The following is a 14,086-nucleotide window of genomic DNA, read 5'->3' as shown; positions in this document are numbered from 1 at the left end:
ATTAGAGGATGACAGTAGTAGAAACAGATTAGAAGTACTACAGTAGCTTAAGTTAGTGAAGATGTTGGCTTGAACCAGGGTGGTGGCAGAAGAGATAATAGAGGTGAATTTGATACATTTTGGAGGAGAAACTGACAGGATTTGGTAAAGGACTAGATTGGGTGGTGGTAGTGAAAGAAGGGGCCAAAAAAACAAGAATATTTCCCAGGTTTGGCATGAGCTATAATACCTTTGGAATCTTTATCCAAAATATCTCCTAGTCTCTTCTGTGCATGAGAACTGATAGATTACTTCAATTTTAACCGATGTGTATACTTAATTCTAGTATAGTTATCTCAGTCTTGGTTATATAGAAATTAGAGTGATTGATAAATATATGCCTTCCCCATTAAACCACAGACTTCAAGAAATCAGGCATCATGCTAGTCTCGGACAACTGAAGCTAATTACTCAAAATTTTTAATGTATGAGTAATATAGAAAGACATAAAACGGACATCTGGTAGATCTATAGTAATACAATGAAGAGAAACTATCATAAGAAACAGACTTTAAAAATTAGCACTTGTAATCTAAAACCATATATTTTATTGGATCATAAAAACACGCATTCTCCTCTTATCCGAAATAACTCTTAAGCTCAGGAAAGGAATAAATATTATGAATTCTAATGAAAAATGCCAGGTGTCTGATCCTGAAAACATTTATTCAACGTATATTTACTGAACATTCAATATATTACAATATATGTTGCAATTTTGAGTATTACAACATATATTTACTGAACATACAATATATACAAGAAAACATTCAGGGAGCTCAAAATCAAATCTTTAAATATTCCTCTCAAGGAGCTTTCAATTAATTTATAAGTATTACCATTTATACCAAAAAATGTATACACATTTTAAAATTATGTATTATTTTTCAAAGTTGAGTTGAATTACAGTATCAATGTGTAGTATGACATTCACTCAAAAGATGGTGTGAATTAAATGACTGTTAGCTCACCATGCGACAGGCAGGATAGTCAAAGAAAATGACAGAAGCACAGTTGTCATTTGAGGAGCACAAGACCATTTTGAAGTGGTATTTGAAATTTGAGAACATTGTAGCTACAACAACAATGGAGGTCTGAGTATGCAACAGAACCTCCAACATACCTCACAATTGCCTGCATTTGTGATAAGTTTGAGATGCAAGGTATTATATGCGATGTACACAAGGGAAGATCCAAAAGGCCTTGCATAGCAACAAGTTTTGCAGTAGTTTGCTGTAATAAGACATGTCCAAATGCTGATGGTAACCACTTTGAGTACCTCTTATAATTACAGAAGTCAAAGTGACTTATATTCATCTTTTGTTATTGGCATATATTATTACAATTTTAATAGTTTTTTCCTTTCTTAAAGTGTGCATACTCCTTTTGGCACCCTCTGTATATTTGAATGAGCTAGTTAGAACAACTTAGCTAAAATGTATCTCTTTCCAAAGGTCTAGATGCCCTGAATTTAAAAAAAAAAACAATTTTGGGGTATGTTAATATTATTTTTCTTCATTTAAATTTTGTCACCTTTCATGTCTTATTATAAAAGCACTATCATCTTTTTTATCTATCCACATATCAAGCTATATATATTTTTTAAAAACAATATATTTTTTAAAAACAATATATTTTTTAAAAACAATACCAGAACTTTTACTTCTGACCAAGAGGAAATAAAGATACTGAATTTTTCCTGCTGCAAAAAACAACTAAAAAAGTAAAAAATATGCACATACACACACACACACACACACACACACACACACACATATATAAAACACTACAATATTGGTACCCAAACAATGAAGAGATCCCAGAGAGATACGAAACAAATAGGCAAGCCCTACTGTAAAGGCTTGAAAGACTTTCCAGGTTAGCTGGCACAGAAGGGGGAATCCAGGTAGAGTCCAGCAGACTGTGCTAAGGAGACTGAGTATAAAGAAAACACATTTAGTTACAAGCCTAAATCATATGATAAATTCCTAGTAACACCTCTTACCAAGATACCCCAGTTCCTCTGATACACAGTCTTCCTTATTTAGCAGCAAGGTAAATAAAGCTAACTTGTTTAAATACCATAATATAGTACCTGCATATCAAATTATGTTAAATATTTTTGTCATTAATTTAACCAGGAGTGGGCAATGATAAAACCCAAACTTGGTAGGCTGTGGTAAACGAAAGTTCTGGTAGAATATTCAAGGGGTTTTCACTGCTTTATACAATCTTGGTGGAAGATCGGAGAAGAATTATAGTGTATTTGAGAAAATTTTCTAACAGGATCTCTGGTTCCATATAAAAAAATGAGAATTATTAGTCTTCTTCCTAGCAACTCATTGACTATTAGTGTCCACAAAAGTTATAACCGTTATTTGCAATGTATTCCATCTCTCCTGTTGCTAAATTGATCTACTTTACATTAAATGCAACTTTAATCAATTATATACCTACTCAAATTTTCATATGAGTTTAATTAATTTTGAGAACATTTAAGATCTTATATGTTATCTTTGATGGATTTTGACAATGTTACATGCTTGTGAAACTGCCACCAAAACAACATACAATTTCCAATATTCCAGAAAGATCCTCCATTACCCTTTCCAGTAAATTCCCTCTCCACCATGCAACTTTAGATTTCTATCACTATAAACTGGCTCCTATAATCTTTCAATTATATGGCTTATCCAGTTTGTTTGTTTGTTTTTTAAAGTGAAACTGCAACTTTCTACACACAAACTAGATTATTAGTTCATGATTTTTAAACAGATACAAGTTGAACATTCCTTATCCAAAATACTTTGGACCAAAGTACTCAAATTTCACACTTTTTGGAATATTTTTGGAATATTTGCATATACACACTTTTTGGAATATTTGCATATAAATAATGACATGTCTTGGGGAAAGGACCCAAGTCTAAACAAAAAATTAATTTATGTTTCATATATACTTTATACACATAGCCTGGAGAAAATGTTACAAATATTTTTTAATAATTTTGTGCTTAAAACAATGTTTTGCCTACAACCTGCCACATGAGGTAGGATATGGAATTTTCCACAAGATGCAATGTCAGTACTAAAAAGTTTTCAGATTTTGGAGCATTTCAGATTTCCAGGTTAGGGATGTTCAATGTGTAGATCACTAAGTTGTTTCTAATAGTTGTGAGCAACTAGAGATTTTCTTAGTCATATGCATTTCTCTTGTGTTTACATAAATTTTCTCATAACTACTCATTTTTATGGAATCTCTGACACCATATGAGAAAATATGCAATATAAATGCAAAATAATAATAACCTAAATCATCATATCATCAATCAGCACTCTGTCCATTTTCCAGGAATTTAAGGAATCCTATAACATCTATAAAAGAAGACTGCCCTAGCAAATGCAATTAAATCCAGAAAGATTTTTAAAGGATTCATAATTTGATTTGCTTCTCACTGATAGTAAAAATGTACTAGATCTTCACCAGAACACATTTTTATAACACCATCATCTCCTATTAATAGTTTAAATATGTTATACATTTAATTAAGTTCTGCCTTATATGAATTTCAAAATGCTTCTGCTGTTATACTTCTGTTGACAGATATCACCCTGAGAGCTTGGAGTGCAAATTATCCCAGGTTTTTCCAGAATAAAGCTAAAAGGGAAGTATGGTGGGACATGTGTAAAAATAGTGTATTTTTATTAATGTAAGTAGGAGTAGATAGGGCACATTTGATTTGTTGTACAAAGAAGTATTTACTTTGTGGCACTATTTGATAATTTATGCATTCTAATTTGAAAAAGTGTTAGCAGTAGCTGTTCCTTATATTTCTTTCAGTTCAAACATTATCAGTCTTTGTTTCATCTTGTTTGATCTCTAAACCCAAAAGAAACTAATTTAGAGCTGATGACAATAATAGCAGTCACTATGCTAGGGGCCAGACTTATCACCACAGTACATTATAAATATCAAAGTACAGTGGCAATATGGATAGTAAGTTGTCAGGATTTTATTGACCTCTTTAATATCATGCATGCATACATGACTATCTTGTGATTTTATGCCAAACATTAAAAAAGGAATTATTTTCTTAAAAAAAAAAAACTGTACTATGAGTAGAATTTTATTTTAATGTACAAAAACTGGATTCTATACTCTGTATTTACATAGGAAATGGGCAATTAAACTATCTGTTCCTTCCTCCACTTAAAAAGCATTATTTACAAGGCTCTACTGTCATATGAAGCACATTGTTTCCCAGTGAAGGCAATAAATATGAGGGGGAAAAAGAGTAAAACTAAAAAAAGACCCAAAAAAGTATGATCACAGAAATTAACTACATACACCTTAAACTGACAGTTGTACAACAAGTAAGATTGCCAGGTGTGTTAGTCGGATATGGCTACCATATCAAAATACAAGCCTGTATGGCTTAAATAACATTTATTTGTCACAGTTCTGGAAGCTGAAATTCTAATATCAGGGTACCACATGGTCAGGTTCAGTGAGGGTTTTCTTTCTGGCTTGCAGACAGCCAACTTCATACAGTGCTCTCACATGGCAGAGAGGGAAGTGCATCTCTTCCTCCTCTTTTATAGGGCCCCATCCTTATGACCACATTTAACCTTAATTAACTCCTAAAGATCCTATCTCCCAATAGAGTAACACTGCCTCCCAATATACCAATATAGTCACACTAGCAATTAAGGCACCAACATAAGAATTTTGGGGAGACATAATTCAGTTCATAGTACCAATATCAGGCACCCTGATATACTGTTCGTTCTAGGTTCAGTTTTTCTCTGTAGTCAGAGAATTCAAATAGAATTTTTAATACGATACTGTCAAAGTTAAATGTTGTCTTCTTTAAACTTTGGCAACTTTTAATGAAAAGTTTAGGACATACATCTCAATAAATGGCACTTTGGCACGAATGGTAAGACAATTAAGTTCGCAAACTCACAATAGTGTGCTTATGTTGGCAGCACAGTACAAACAACTTGGTAAGGTTTCATAACCTTGGTATATCAATGTCTCACAGCTGTATTTGTGTCGACAGGTGGCTATGTCTTGCTGAATGGCCTTCATTATTGTTGCATGTTTTTGTGTGCCATCACAAGAATGTCAGAGTTTGAATTAGAGCAAAGAACATTAAATTTCTGTTAAACTTGACAAGAGTGGAAGTCAAATCAGGGACTTGTTAGTGCAAGTTTTTGGGGATAATGTCATGAGAAAAATGGCAGTGTACAAATGGATTAAATGTTTTTTCTGAAGGGACAGAAAGCATCACTGATGAAGAAAGGCCAGGAAGGCCAGTAATGGGCAGAACTGACGAAAACACTGCAAAAATTTTTAGAACTGTGGGTCAAAATTGTCAGCTAACTGTAAGAAGCACAGCAGACCAGATGAACATCATAGAGGAAACAGGAAAATCTTAACTGAAAATCTTGGCATGAGAAAGGTGTGTGCAAAAATGGTCCCAAAGGAGCTCTTGCATCATGACAATGCACCAGCTCACACAGTACTATCTGTGAGGGAGTTTTTAGTCAGTAAACGGATAACTTTATGGGAACACCCTCCCTACTCACCTGATCTGGTCCCTAATGACTTTTATCTTTACCCAAAGATAAAAGAAATATTGAAAAGAAGACATTGGACATCAAGGATAATACGACAACCATTCTGATGGCCATTCCAGGAGAAGAGTACCAAAATTGCTTTGAAGGGTGACCAAAGTGCTGGCATTGGTGCATATCTTCCCAAGGGAAGTACTTCGAAAGTGACCATAGTGATTTTAGCAATGAGGTATGTAGCACTTTTTCTAGCATGAGTTTGTAAACTTAATTGGCAGACCTTGTATTGAATGTCTTAAACTGAAGGAATTTGAGAAATGGCATGCATAGGAAGAAATTAATGACATTCCCCCAAAGCAGATCATACGTTCTCACATGAGAGATATCCTTCCTATACTTGAAGGAAAAAATCCCAGTAATCCTTTTATATGATACCACCTTCATCCCTCTATCCACCCATGTTGGACTTCTTCCCTTTCTACTCAGGCCTCTCAGTAACTTGAACTTCAGGTCTCTCTGCTCTCAAGGGACTTAGTGACCCCCCAAAAGAAAACTGCCTTAGAGCCGGGGTCGGTGGCTCAGCCTGTAATCCCGCGCCTTTGGGAGGCTGAGGTGAGTGGATTGCCTGAGCCCGCGGGTTCGAGACCCGCCTGGGCAGGCGAGACCTCATCTCCACAATAAATCAAAAAATTAGCCGGGTGTGGTAGTGCGCCTGTAATTCCGGCTACTCGGAAGGCTGAGGTGGAAGGATTGCTGGAGCAGCAGCTGGAGCAGGTCGAGGCTGCGGTAGCCGGGAGTGGCCACTGCACTCCAGTCTGGGTGACAGAGTGAGACTCCAACTCAAAAAAGAAAAGAAAAGAAAAGAAAACTGCCTTACACTGAAAAATAAAAAGGCTAATCAGAAATAGACTAGATATTTTATTCACTTAGACTTTGGAGAAACCCTAACAGCTGCTAGATGTCTCCTCAATACCTAAAATTTCATCCACAGCTCCAACAGATTACCCATCAGGGCAAGTGTTGCAGTTCTTAAAAACCTTCTCCATAAATATTAATAAAAAGTATCAAGAGCGAACATCTTGTGGCTGTGCAGTGCGCGTGAGCCCCATTGGGCTGCAGAGGCACCAGCTGCCGCCGGGGAGGAGGCCAAGGCTGCAGCTTGAGGGAGGCCCCGGCCCCTCTGTACGTGTGGGTGTGGACGGCGAGGGGAAGGGAAGGAAGGCCGGCCCAGTGGCTGGCTGGGCACCTATATCTCGCAGAGCCGCTGTGAGATGAGACAATCCTTCCTGCCACCCAGATAATCAGGAGTTTTGGCTGGACCTTTGAACACACACCGACCACGAAAAGCACAGACTATGGCACTGAAACGGATTAATAAGGAACTTAGTGATTTGGCCTGTGACCCTCCAGCACAGTGTTCTGCAGGTCCAGTTGGGGATGATATGTTTCACTGGCAAGCCACAATTATGGGGCCTAATGATAGCCCATATCAAGGCGGTGTATTCTTTTTGACAATGCATTTTCCTACAGACTACCCCTTCAAACCACCTAAGGTTGCATTTACAAGAATTTATCATCCAAATATTAACAGTAACGGCAGCATTTGTCTCGATATTCTAAGATCACAGTGGTCTCCTGCTTTAACTATTTCTAAAGTTCTTTTATACATTTGTTCACTGCTATGTGATCCAAACCCAGATGACCCCCTAGTGCCAGAGATTGCACGGATCTATAAAACAGACAGAGATAAGTACAACAGAATAGCTCGGGAATGGACTCAGAAGTATGTCATGTGATGCTACCTTAAAGTCAGAATAACCTGCATTGTAGCTGGAATAAACTTTAAATTACTGTTCCTTTTTTTATTTTCTTATCCGGCTGCTCCCCTCATCTTTTTAAATTTTATTTTTTGTTTACCTCTCTCCATTCATTCACATGCTCATCTGAGAAGACTTAAAGTTCTTCCAGCTTTGGACAATAACTGATTTTAGAAACTGTAAAGTAGTTACAAGACAACAGCTGCTCAAGACTCAGAATTCTTTTTAAAAATGGAGCATGTGTATTATGTGGCCAATGTCTTCACTCTAACTTGGTTATGAGACTAAAACCATTCCTCACTGCTCTAACATGTTGAAGAAATCATCTGAGGGGGAGGGAGATGGATGTTCTGTTGTCACATCAAAGGAAACAGCATTATTCTAGCAGCATCCATTCTTATTTAAGCCTTCCACTGTTAGAGATTTGAGGTTACATGATATACTTCATGCTCATAACTGATGTGGTGGAGAATTGGTATTGAATTCATAGCATCAGCAGAACAGAAAATGTGATGTATTTTATGTATGTCAGTAAAGGAATGACTTGTTCTTGTTCTACAGAGAATGGAAATTGGAAGTCAAACGCCCTTTGTATTCCAAAATAAGGTCTCAAACATTTTGTAATTTTCATTTAAATTGTTAGGAGGCTTGGAGCTATTAGTTAATCTATCTTCCAATACACTGTTTAGTATAGCACTGAATAAATGATGCAAGTTGTCAATGGATGAGTGATCAACTAATAGCTCTGCTAGTAATTATTTATTTTTCTTCAATAAAGTTGCATAAAACCAAAAAATAAAATAAATAAGTAAATAAAAAGTATCAGCCCTCATTTTGAGTAGCTTGACCCATTTGCCGGAACACAATTTGGATTAAAAATATAAAGTAGAGAAGAGAGCTAACTATTTTATACAAATCAGTGAGTTTGTATTACTGTTTTATTGACTCATCACAGAAATTTTAGAAAAGCTATAGTATCTCTATTTGCATCTGTCTGTATGCTGATACATGCCATATATATGCATGGTATAGGTTTGTGGTATTTTTCTATCTCCAGAATGGAATTATCAAATTAATGAACAAAATCCAATAAAAGAGCTCTATTTAATCAATTTAAAGAAAAATAAATGCTTGTATAAACTCTCACAAATACAGAAACTAACCTCCTTCACTTTTTTTTTTTTAAGTTCATATGATTTAGGATAATCTTTGGTAAGTAAAATTGGTTTAAAAATCATTAGTAAAATAAAAAACAAAGATGTCTTCAGAGTTTTCAGCACTAAATTTAATGCAGTTATACAGTTGTTTTCTACTTAAGTTTAATAGTCAAACAAGCTTATGCTATCTCTACTAGATATTTAAGATTATAAAACTATAAATGTATCTAAAAACAAAATGTACAAAAAAAGAGAATTATCTGATGTATATATTTTTTTAAGGCAAAAACCACGTGTTTATCTTGTTAATTTTTTTTTCTTCTGTGATACTGTAGATATTTGCCTAATTTCCCAACAGCAAAATTTAAGATAAAAGCCAGCTTTGTGGCTGGGCTCAGTGGCTCAGCCTGTAATCCCAGCACTTTGAAAGGTGAGGCGAGTGGATTGCCTGACCCTGCAAGTTCAAGACCAACCCAGGCAACATGGAGAAACTTCGACTTGGTTTAAGTCCCTGTTCGGGCGCCAAAGCTGTCAGGTGCCAGCCTCAACCTGAGGGGAGTTGGACCTGCTCCAGGGAATCAGGACGGCGAGAAGAGACCACTCAGAGGCAGTTCTTCTGGGATCAGTCTGATCAGGACTGAGTTCAAATTTTATTCAAACTCCTTCCAACTTATATACCATTTTCTATACCCTCCAGCAGTGTGATAATTACTTGCTGGGGGCATACAAGTTCCATAATGTGTAACGTGCTTTACAAACTATGCATCACAAGACCATCACAAGACTTGCAAGTTCCAAGCAAACAATTCGAATTCCATGATGCATGTCGTGCTGACAGCAATGTAACAAATACACAATCCGATCAATAGTTTCACAAAGTGTTTCCCATAATGTTTAATAAACCATTCATGTTGTACTCTTTGTTCTAAACTCTGATTAAAAAAAATTTTTCTAAGTTAAATCCAAGTTTAATGACTCCTAATATTTTTTAATGATTAATATTACCAACTTAACATTATACTATAATCTATAAGTTTACTTAAATGACTTAATTTTTATTTATTCTATTAACCTATTATGATTCAACATAGTGCCCTGTAATTCTATAACAATTAATTCAAAACTTATTCTTGAACTACAAAACCTTACCATGACTTATATGAGTTTCATATATCTAAACTTTAATTTTTATATAATCTAATGATTGAACTTTAATACTATGCTATATCTTATTAAGCTAATACCTTATCATTAATTCTTTCATAAATCTTATGGTAGTTGTCATACTCTTGAACAAGGAAATGTATGGTTGCCATGACGATGGCCACGGGCTGAAGCAAACAGAGTTTCGGCATGTAATGAAACTAGAAAAACGTTCTGCCTGGCTAGAGGCAGGGCAATAAAACTATTATAGTAATTTAGTTTCTAATCTTAGCCCTAGGAGAAACTGCTTACGGGAATAAGAGCTGCATAACTAGTATACCAGGAAACAGAAGTTTAAAAATATCTTAAGAAGAAATACAGCTTAGAAAGACAGAGAAACACAAAATAATTCTGCTGTGCAACTTTCCATCAGGTATATTGAAATCTGTTTAAGAGTTTTGCATCCTAATATTGTAAGTTTTGTTGCCATGTATGCACACTGGTCACTATTCATACGCCAATATTGTAGGTGTTAATGATATCCTAGCGTCAGAGGCGATCTTCTAGATGGGCCTTTATAGGCCTCAGCTATGTAGCTATAGATGTTGGCTCCCAACAGACTCTACAATAACTAGAAAATTAGCCAGGAGTGGTAGCACACGCCTGTAGGTCCGGCTATTTGGAAGGCTGAAGCAGAAGGATCACTGGAGCCCAGCGGGTCGACGCTGGGGTGTCTGTGAGTGTGCCAGTGCACTCCAGTCAGGGTGACAGAGTGAAACTCCAACTAAAAACAAAAACAAAAACTAGCTTTGTGTACTGTCTCATAAAATTTTCAAGAGCAATTCAAGCATAATTGTTAAAAACAAGTGAATTAGGATTGCCTGAGACCAGAGGATCAAGACCACCCTGGGCAACTTGGTGATATCTTGACTCTACAATAAATCAAAAAATTATCCGGGTGTAGAGGCTCATGCCTGTAGTTCCAGCTACTTGGAAGGCTGAGGTGGAAGGATCACCTGAGCCCAGTAGGTCGAGGCTACAGTGGCCGTAAGTGTACCATTGTACTCCAGCCTGGGCAACAGAGTGAGAGTCCAACTCAAAGCAAACAAACAAGTGAATTAAATAGATGAAAATAGGTTCAAAGTTTATAAACTTTTTAACAATAACTATGTTTTATAATATGACTACTTAAAAGGAGTTACCCAAATCTCTTTGGTCATTTAACCTTTAAAGTTATAGTAAGTTAAATTAAATGATGGACATTCGTTGACTATCTAGATCATTTCTAAATAGATAAAATACTGAAACATTAATTGTTGAACATAAATTGAAGCTTATCTACTTTTGGCTTCTTATTACAGAGAAACCACAGATACATATCCTATGCCAGATTAATAGACTGTAATCATATACTTCTAGAAAATACAAGATGGTATATTCCTAAATTTGGTAATCTACAGAGTGTTGGTACATGGTGGTTCACAATTGCTTATTTCCTAGTTAACATTAGAATTAAGATACTAAGGATTAATAAGTCTAATTAGCATATTTAATTAAAACTACTAAAACAAATAAGGAAAATCTTTATATACAAGGTAGTCAAGGAAGTATGATGTGGTTTTTTTAATAAGAAAAAGTTTAAGGGATGTATTTTCTTTAGGGGTAAAAGAGTTACTTAGTCCTAAAGTAAGAATGATCACAATTAAAATGGGACAAAGACTGAATCAATTTTTTTTTTGAGTTGGAGTCTCACTCTGTCACCCAGACTGGAGTGCAGTGGCTGCTCCCGGCCACTGCACCCTCGACCTGATGGGCTTTGGCGATCCTTCCGCCTCAACCTTCCAAGTAGTTGGAACTACAGCCGCGTGCTACCACGTCCAGCTAATTTTTTTTTTTAATTGTAGAGATGCGGTCTCCCCAAGTTGCCCAGGTGGGTCTCAAACCCAGAGGCACAGGCAATTCACTCACCTCGCCCTCCCAAAGCGCTGGGATTACAGGCTGAGCCACCGAGCCCAGATGAATCAATTTTTTAAAAAGTGAAAGTTTATAAGAAAAAAGTTTTGTAAAAAGGCTCTTATTTTGTGTGACAGAAATAACTAAGACTGAATAGATTTATTTAAAATTATTTTTAAAAATTAGCTTAAAAATTAGGTTTAGAATTAATAGAATACATGCAAAACCACAATTTAGTGTTACTGATCTGCTCTTAATAAGAGATCACGAAAGAGTTGGTTTGTTTTTTAGGCTTTTCTTTTCCCATTTTTTAGGTGATCTGCCTCAGAAACCAACCTTGTGTGTATCAGAATAATTTCTTGTGTTTCATGTTGCCTTTATCAGGTCTTTTGATTAAGAAAACTGAGTCTTCAATGTTAAAAGTGTTAAGTTTTATTCACAACTATGTAAACCTTCTACATTTGCTTACAAACTAATTGTCACTTTGGTTCAATTGATGAATAAGTATTGTTCCATAACACAGTTTCATAACTGTGAATGTAATTAGAAAGTGCGTAAAACCTTTTGAATTTTTTACAGTCTTTCCCAAGTCAAATTCTAAATAAAATCTTTTTGACCTGGAATTAATCCTGAGATTTGCCACTGGGCTTCTGAAAATATTTTAAAAATTTGTCTCCTCCCTAATGTAAAAAAAATGTTAATTAGATTTGTTTAATTTTATAAATTACATGAGAAGCACTGTAAAATAAGAACTGATGCTAAATCTCTCCACATTATATTTACATGGATATATGTTAATATAAGTACTTTAAAAGTTGTAAGAAGTTCATAGAAATTTGTCAATACCTTTGCTGTTTGTGGTATGTTTAGCATAATGTTATCAGTCATAATTCTAGTAACTAAAATGTTGTTTGTCACAGAAATAATTAAATTTCTTTATCAAATGAACTCTTATCAGATCTTTTAACTACACCCATTTAAGTCTTTTATCACTCTCAGAAGATTTGTTGTTTTACTTTGATTCTTCTCTGAAAGTGTTCACAATCAACTATAACCCAAAGTGCTTAATGGAAAAGACTCTGACAAGTACTCCGGAGTAAATTTTTCTGATAACTTTAAGATCATACTGTTGAACTGGGTAAGAATTTCCAGATCTCTATGAAGAAACTGCTGGATTCATAAGACTGCTAACCCAAGATCTAATAGGATAATGATTAATTACATAAGACAAAATAAACCAAAGATGGTGATGATAATTATTTTAGAACTTTTTCTGTGAAACACTGTTTCTTTAATGTTTTACTTTCCAGATTTTAGAAAACCTATTCCTCCTTTCTCTTAAACTATGTATAACTTATAGCAATCAGGTACATTATACTTTTATAAACAAAATTGAAACAATTACTTTATCTCCACTTTTGATATCTCCAGAATTTGTAAAGTGTTTTTGAGTAGTCTTATAAGAATGACATAAAATTAGAAGGGAGCAGAGAGTTTTAAGGAACTAAGGTGGACTTTAAAAAGTGAATGCTTAAAAAGACCTTTGGTCTGGTACTTGGCTTACAGGGTTCCCGAACTTATAATACTTATAACTGAGTAAGGAAGTCACTTCTTAGCAGGCCCAGGAACCTCAACACACCCTGGGGACGTCAGTAAGAGAAGAATAATTCAGTTAAATCTACAGGCAGTAAGCATGAAATCTGATGGCAAATTAGAAGTTTGACTTCCCAGTCTCATGAGGTTTTTAAAAGTCTAATCAGAGATTTCTTATAAAATGTTCCAGCAAAGCAAACTAAAAAACAGCCTACATGGTCAATAATTACGTTTTCTGCACTTATGTAAATTATCAGGTCAAGTTTAATGAGACTAGTTTTCCAAACAAATTACTATTACTTTGAATGTCATAAAAATGGTAGTGACTATAGAGTAAAAAAATTATGTTTCAATTGAAAACTAAAGCACATCCTTGTGGGTATTAAATTCTAGTCCTTTTCATTATCGTTAAGGTTTTATCATCAACCTGCTTTACTGTTTACTATTATAATGATCATTAATTGGCTATTCATCTATTAAAAGATACCAGCAAGAAATGAGTGTACATAATTTATACTTATTGGCTGTAGTTTGGTTTATGGTGCATAACATATAAAGTTCCATATCCTTAATAGATGCTTACCACTTCTCTTTTCATACGCAAGCAGATGAGTACAAAGCTATCTTTAACACTTACTGTAAAGTTCTAGAATTGTATTGATAATTAATGCATTTTCTCTATCTCTGAAAGTCAGCACAGCAGACACTCTTGCTGCCGTCCTGCCCATTGCGCCTTTCACAATGTGTCATCGCTTTTAAAAACCTACCTTTCTTAATTCATAACTGTCTTGGTGAATACTTTCACACC

General features: G+C 35.1%; 1 protein-coding gene and 1 pseudogene across 2 annotated transcripts in view; one reads left to right on the top strand and one right to left on the bottom strand.

Annotated features, from left to right (window-relative positions):
- LOC103263401 (gephyrin-like) overlaps positions 1 to 14,086 on the bottom strand; it is a 324,475-nt gene that overhangs the window by 206,425 nt on the left and 103,964 nt on the right. The window lies entirely within an intron of this gene.
- Positions 6,863 to 8,222, top strand: LOC103263394 (annotated as a pseudogene). The gene has a single exon (XR_504494.2). The product of XR_504494.2 is annotated as a ubiquitin-conjugating enzyme E2 D3 pseudogene (transcript).

Source organism: Carlito syrichta, unplaced genomic scaffold (assembly GCF_000164805.1).
Source record: "Carlito syrichta isolate Samal-C Ts95f unplaced genomic scaffold, Tarsius_syrichta-2.0.1 Scaffold305058, whole genome shotgun sequence".
NCBI lineage: Eukaryota > Metazoa > Chordata > Mammalia > Primates > Tarsiidae > Carlito > Carlito syrichta.
Note: the sequence above shows the minus strand (reverse complement) of the source record. Positions and strands in the feature narration are given on the sequence as shown.